Here is a 7,488-nt window from a genome sequence, read left to right on the forward strand (position 1 = left end):
TCAGCCGTGGGTATATGAAGTCAGCTGTCTATGGTGAGTCTGTTTTCAGGCTGTAATTCTGACTACTGAAAGGCTAGTTCTGGCTCTCCAGCTAGCAAGTCAATCTGAGCAATAAATACTAATTGAATGTAAAGACTAATGTTAGCCACTGTGACTTTTCCTGAACAAAATGCCACAGTTCACAAAATGGGAATAGCTATACCTGACCTAACTTCTACTGGGAATTTTGGAGAAATTAGTAGAAAATGGAAAGAAAATTCAGGAAGGATCCATAACCAAATAAGCATCTAAGCTAGGTATTGGAGCATAACAGTTTGATGTATTGAAGAGGAGGATAAAGTTATGTTCAGAGAGAAAGAGGCAAGAAATATCTTAGCATATTCAATCTATCACCATTTTAAACGCAGGCACACAAGAATAAAAGGGCAAAGGAAAGAAAGGTGGAGAACAACATTATATAGTTTGAGGATCTTGAATAGCAGAGAAAGTAGAAGTTTAGATTATATCCTTGATGACAGGAAACCAATGAATGAATATATTTCAGTATTTCACTTCTCATTCCAAGAAGGATGTTTCTTAGGTTGTATCTCTACCACAGTGATACTTAGGAAGAAATGCAATTTTCAGAGGCAAAGTCATGGCCTAAATATCCCTGATCTTTTCACTTTCTTTAAAAGGTGAAAATTAAGTTAATTTTTACATCAAGTGAAGTCATGCAGGAAGAAATCTCAGCCAAGATGATTTAAAAATTATATGGGAAGAAGGGGAGAACAATTTCCCTTCGTGCTGTTGTAACGAGGCTGGTGATCAGGGGCCGGTTTTATGAACACAAGTCCCAGATCTTTAGGATTACTCTGGTTAACCAATTGATGGCCTCTGAAGTTAGCACCCAGGTGTTGTAGGACTTTTCCTTAGTTTAGCTAAAAATGGGGTTCTTGTCCGTTCCATAGCCACAAAAATTTAGGCTCACAGACCCTGTAAAGGGTGAGTAAAGCAGGGTTTTATTGTGTGAAAAGGGGAAAAAAGGGGAAACAGGGATCCCTCACAAGGCCTGAGTCCCCTGCTAGAGCGCCTCCCACCCGCCATTTGAATCCCAGGTTCCACACAGGAAGAGCAGGGGCCAGGCTCCTCCCTACTGCAAATGTAGTGAACTTCCTGGGGCTCCACCTCAGTGGGCAGGCTGGTTGGAGTTTCTCCAGGGACTCTCTCATTCCCCCTCTAAAGAAGTTCATCTAACTGCCATTAGATTAAGGATAAGGAAGAACACCAACTTTAACTGCCTCCTGCTGACAGGGGGCACTGCTTTGGGGAAACGGCAGAGTTCCCTTAGAGGCCTATCTAAGGGTTCCCAGCAGAAGGGGCCATTGTCAGATGCTCCATTGTGTGACTGTTTGGAGTTTGATGGCCTGAAGGCAAGAAGAGACAAACCAGGTTATTAGAAAACAAGTATCAAAATGAAACAAGGGGAAAGGTAAGGACAGCTCAAAGATCCCAAGGCCTTTTACCAGTTTGCAGAGGGAGAGGGAGGCCAAAAGCCTGACTGGTAAAAAAAACTTTTACCCTTTTGCCGGCATGTTGGGCTTTTGGGCTCTCTTCCCCTGGGCCCAATCTTAAGCCAACAAGTTCAGGGTTTGGGAAATTAACTCTTTTCAGTTTGGAAGATGCATCTGAAGAGAGTATGTTCATAGTACGGAGACACAATTACCTATCAGTGAAGAGGGGACCGAGGAGGAGAAAGGAATAAAAAGAAGGCATTTTTTCAAATAAGTCCCAGGGTTTCAGGATGCATTCTAAAGGGGTACAGACTGAAAATGAATGGCTACACATCTAGAAAGAGGGGAGCAGGCATCCCTGGTTCCCTTCTCTTTGTAACAGATATCCAGGGGTAAGTGAGGGACAGAGAGAAAAGCATCCTCTTTCCCTCTTCCATCCTCACATCCCCAAGTTCCAGTGACCTTGGCAGGTGCTGCCATGAATTGCAAAGCAGCTCGTGCTCATGAAGCAAGGGGGCCAAGGGGGTGGCAATCATCCACTCCTTCCCACATATGCCCTAACTCCCCTGCTGTCAGTAGCCTTGGTTTCCCTAGACCTCATTTATGCCGTGGATACTAACATGGCCTTTATCCATGAAACAGGAAGCTTCAGCAGGAATCAGCCACACTCACCTGTGCTGTGCCTTTTAACCTCTGTTGTCATTTGCCTCTGGATCCGTCAGATCCAGTATTTTTTCCTAGGACTTTGACCCAAAGCTTGGAATTGAGTCTGGAACAAAAATGTATCTGGAGGGGTTACATGGACTGCTTATCATAAGCCAAATGCTAAGGTGAAACTGAAACTGAGTCCTCTACCAACAAGGGAGAGAAAATGATGTCATGTGACACACCCAGATAACTGGTAGCTATAGTTATGCTTGCTAGGATTTGGGTGCATGGTGCTTGGCTTTGGTTAGCTCCCTTGGTTTTACTTTCCCAAAAGGAAACCTCTGGGTGATGAGGATCCTATTTATTCCATCACCTGGCAGAATCTGCAGGATAATTGCTCAGAACTAGAATATTAATCTGGATTTCTACATTACCCATCCCTCTTGTTCTTTCTGAGCTGCAACCAGAGATTGCTGGTTGGTTCACACGAACAAGCATGGTTAGTCTAAAAATGTAGGCAAAAACTTAAAAACAAGTAATGAGTTTAGAAATTAATGACAAATATAAGTTTTGAAACATGATTCATCTCTCTCCATTCCTCATGTTTGTTAAAAAAAAATCATCATAGGACTAAGTTGTTTAAATAGACTTTAGTTTTATACTTGACCTGATTATTTGTATAAAGTACAGCCACAATAATTATTTCTACATAGGGCTTTTGGATTGGCTTTGATGGAATTCTCTTCCACAAGGAATCTCAGATAAGACTTTTTAAAGCCAAGCCCAACCATGGGTTTGTATCCTCAAACACCTGTGAGTTGGATGATCCTCTCTCTTAAGGTCCCAAGATAAACTTGGAGCTCCTAGACCTGTTAGAAAGTGACATTCTTTACTGACCACAGTCAGGAACCCTGTACAGGGACTGCATAGACAAGGGTATCAGGCCAGTTTCCCCACTGGGCTTTTATCAGCTCTGTAAGCTGATATTGACTCCTTAAAGGGAAGCATACCCTTCCCATCAAAGCCTTAGTAAAATAACCAATTCTTCCAATTGCATTCTGTTGCAAAAGGAAATGGATTCTTATTGCACTGATGCAAACAACTATATTGCCATAAGTTAAGAGTATTCACAGATAGTTTCCAAATTCTAGAGTACCCAGGCAGAGAGAAACAAACACACTCTCAATCTTGATCATAAGAGCACACCTTGCTTAATTATTAAAGGCCATAAATAGTTCAAAATAAGTTCCCTTGACTATGAAAAATAAAACATGGATCAGTAATATTCTAACCAAACGTCAAAAAGTTTGCTTTAGCTTTCTGAGTTCAGTCCACTTAGTTAACTGTTGTTCTGCTTGATACTCATGAACATTTCAGCTCTTCATGAGTCCTGTAGATTTTCCTTTATTCCAATGTTACAATTTCCAAAATTATCAGAAGCTTGTATTTGAGAGCACCTGTTACTATAGCTTATTATAAACCATCTTTTGAAAAGAATTAAAAGACAACAATTGTTTGTGAATAACAAAATGCCCAGGGTAGTTCCACTTAGAAACACAATTGACAAAGAAGTTTGGTTATCTCTGAGGTTTATAATAACATCAAAATCTTAATTAATCATAATTAAGTATATGCTATCATGATTGACATGCAAATTTTAGAAATCCCATACAATTTTGAAACATATATTAGCATTATTCACCAAGATATAACCTAAGAAAAATTGAGCATCATTTTGGCAATCCCTTGTAGCTAAACATGTCAAATAATCCTATCTACCTCTCTTTTCTGGACACTTCAGAGGCACTCTGAAGTATTCGAAAAGCCGGGTACCAGGGAAGACAATTTTGAAACTGAAGTTTGATTTTGGGAAGGCTGTTGAATGTTCGAGGTTTCAAACACTTGATATTACAAAACGGAATTCAAGATGACCACAAGTTACTCATTTTTCCCAAATGATGATGCAGAAGTTTTAAAGAAGCAAAAACCTTTATAAACCTTTACAAATATTGCCAAAGAGCAGATTAATGCCTTAGGAAAATCTTGTTATGCTTTTATTTCAATGCTCAATTTACAGAAAACCATATAATACCCTGTTTTTGAATTTCGTCACTATGTTCACACAGAGAACCTCTTCTAAAAGATTAATTTCCACAATTCTTCCACCACTTCTTTGAACCTTCAGCTTTCCTAATTTAATACAAAACAATCCTTTAACCCCAGGCAAAAGTTTACATTCCCATGCCTTCTTATAATCTTTACTAAAAAACACATTTTACTGTTTTTACACACCTTAGATGTAAATCTATTTCTAGTAGCCTAGCAATTTTTAACTGTAAGGTAAAACTTGGTAAGTTGCTTTAATTGTGTGCTAACTAAACCCAAGATTGGCCTTCTTAGTTAAGGGTGTGGTTAATTCCATATGTTCCCAGGCCTTACCAATTGTGAAGCCAGCAAGTCAAATAGTTCTCAAAACCCAAAAAGCAGCTTGTAACCTCAAAACACTTCGCATACCTTGCATCTGACATGCATTTTACTAATAGTCTTTAGGACTGTTTTTATTTCTTAAAGATTAAAGTCACGTGAGCTGAAAGGTACCATAGCTTTTCACTTCCCTTACAAAATACTTGATCAAAGGACTTGTCTTTCTTTAAGCCAAATTAATCAGAGCTTTTCTTACACACATCACGCACAGTACACATACAGGTAGAAGAAAACCTAGTCGCTGGGTGGGGCCCTTTAAGAGACAGCTCTAGGAAAACATGCAGATGTCAAACCAGAGAGGGCTCATCCCCTGTGGCAGGCTTGCCAAACAAAGCTTTGCCAAGTGGTTACCGGCCATGGCCCGCAGGATATAAAGCAAGATGGAGGCTTAATTTCACAGCCAAAACTTTGCAGAAAATATAAACAGTGATGGTTGTTGCGGGCGGGAGGGGGCGGCGGCGGGAGGCGGGGGGTGCCTGGCCTAGCAAAACATCTTCTAAAAGAAAAAAAAAAAACTTTAAAACTTAACTTGCTGATTGGGTACAGAAAGGGAAAGAAAATAAACAGTTTAAAAATGCCTGGGGAAGTCCCGGTGCGGTGGCTCACGCCTGTAATCCCAGCACTTTGGGAGGCCGAGGCAGGCGGATCACGAGGTCAGGAGATCAAGACCATCCCGGCTAACACAGTGAAACTCCGTCTCTACTAAAAATACAAAAAAAAAATTAGCCAGCCGTGGTGGCGAGTGCCTGTAGTCCCAGCTACTTGGGAGGCTAAGGCAGGAGAATGGCGTGAACCCGGGAGGCGGAGCTTGCTGTGAGCCAAGATCGCGCCACTGCACTCCAGCCTGGGCGACGGAACGAGACTCAGTCTCAAAAAAAAAAAAAAAAAAAAACCTGGGGAAGAACCTCTTATTCTTATGCAAGTGGTTTCTCCACCAGGGAGAAAAGTTTGATTACTGGCTGATGGAGCTGAATCTCTTGGCGGGGAAGGGGAACGCTCCAGCCGTTCATGGCGGAAAATGCCAGCCAGCTGCCCCGGGATCCTTGAGCCGTGCCTCCCATTCCGGCAGGGAGTCGGGGGTGGAGGGGAGCCACTGCTCACCAGTTGGTCCCAAAAAAGGAAGGAAAAGGTCAAGCAACAGTGAGAGGTTTTGAGTCTCCATTTCACTCACCGCTTCTGGTGCCCCCACATTGCGCGCCAAAAATGTTGCAGGACTTTTTCTTAGTTCAGCTGAAGACAAAGTTCTTGTCCGTCCCACGGCCATGAAAATTTAGGCTCGCAGATGATTTAAAGGGTGAGTGAGGCAGGGTTTTATTGGGTAAAAAGGGGAAAAAAGGGGGGACACAGGTATTCCCTCACAAGTTTAGACTCCCCTGCTAGAGCACTTCCCGCCTGCCGTTCCAATCCCAAGTTCCACACAGGAAGGGGAGGGGCCAGGCTCCTCAATGCTGCAAACGTGGCGAACTTCCCGAGGCTTCACCTCAGTGGAGAGGCTGGTTAGAATTTCTCCAGGGACCCTCTGTCACTTGGCTGTCTCAAAGGGATTTCTTTCTAATTGACAAATTAAGACAGCAACTTTGCATATAGCCCAGATGTCTACATTAAGAAAAAATTAGATTGGTCTATTGTCAAATGTAATCTCATTTTCCTAAATAATAACATGGTGACCCTCCTGAATTAAAAAAAGACAAGACCTAAAGTATTACATAAAAACTTTGAAACTTTGTTTTCCTCCAAATGAAGTGAAAATTAGACACCAGGGAGGTAACTGAGTTTCAAACCTGATTGTAACATTGAATATTTCAGCTTTGTCTAATATATGCCTAAAGCATAAGAACAAGAAATGAAACAATGCTGATTCAAAGTGGAGTGTCAACTTGACCACTAAAAGTGAACCATTCCATAAAAGTAGGAACCCAAAGAGGTCCACTGATTCACAAAAGAAGATGCTGAGAAAACGTGCCTGTCTCGAACTTGGCATTGGGTAGAAGGAAAAAATATATTTTACATATGTGTCATATGTGACATATATGTGTCATATAGACATGGGTAATCTGTGAAATACTATATGACAAGACAAAAATATGACACATATATCACACACGACACATATATATCATATATGATACAAATAAGCCACAATGACATATAGATGTATGTCATATGTGACATATTTGTCATATGCCATGTGTGACATGCATTAGTCATACAGCATGTGAAATGTATGTCTCATATGCCAAGTATATGTGACATGTGTCAAATATGCATCTTATGCGACATGTATAAGACATGAGTCATGTGACATAGGTGTGAAATATGACATGTGGCATGCATGTGGTGTGTGTCATACAGGCATCATATGGGTCATACATGACAAATGTGTGTCATATGTGTCATAGGTGACACGTGTCGTATGGAACATGTGTGTCATGTGTTATACACGCGACATACGTGTCATGTGTGACATGTGACAGGTATGTCGCATATAAGTCGTTCGTAAGACGTTAGTTTCTATGTAAATATGCATGCCATGTGTGACGTGTATGTGATGTGTGCATGTGTCATATGTGACTTGTGTCAAATGAGGGTTATATTTCATGTCCCTGTCATCTGCATCACGGATGTGGCACGAATGTGGTATGTATGTGTTACATGTGTCATAACATGCAAGTGTTATATGTGACTTACGTGTGTCACGTGTGACGTGTCCTGTGTGTCATAATGTGTAATGTGTGTCGTATGTAACACGTACACGACATGTATGTGTCATCTGTCACATGTAGGTAATATGCATGTGTGATACGTGCCATATCCTGTATACACGTGCCATGTAGCTGTCATATATGGCGTTTTCCATGTAGGT

The 7,488-nt window shown here is 41.3% G+C and overlaps 1 long non-coding RNA gene across 1 annotated transcript in view; it reads right to left on the minus strand.

Annotated features, from left to right (window-relative positions):
- The window catches only part of LOC101150578 (uncharacterized), a 515,608-nt gene extending 509,579 nt beyond the window's left edge, over positions 1-6,029 (minus strand). The window contains exon 1 of the long non-coding RNA XR_008673427.2: positions 5,797-6,029. This is a non-coding gene — a long non-coding RNA (uncharacterized lncRNA). The remainder of the gene's footprint in view (positions 1-5,796) is intronic.
- Positions 6,030-7,488: the final 1,459 nt, after the last annotated feature.

This window comes from Gorilla gorilla, chromosome 17 (assembly GCF_029281585.2).
Source record: "Gorilla gorilla gorilla isolate KB3781 chromosome 17, NHGRI_mGorGor1-v2.1_pri, whole genome shotgun sequence".
Lineage (NCBI taxonomy): Eukaryota > Metazoa > Chordata > Mammalia > Primates > Hominidae > Gorilla > Gorilla gorilla.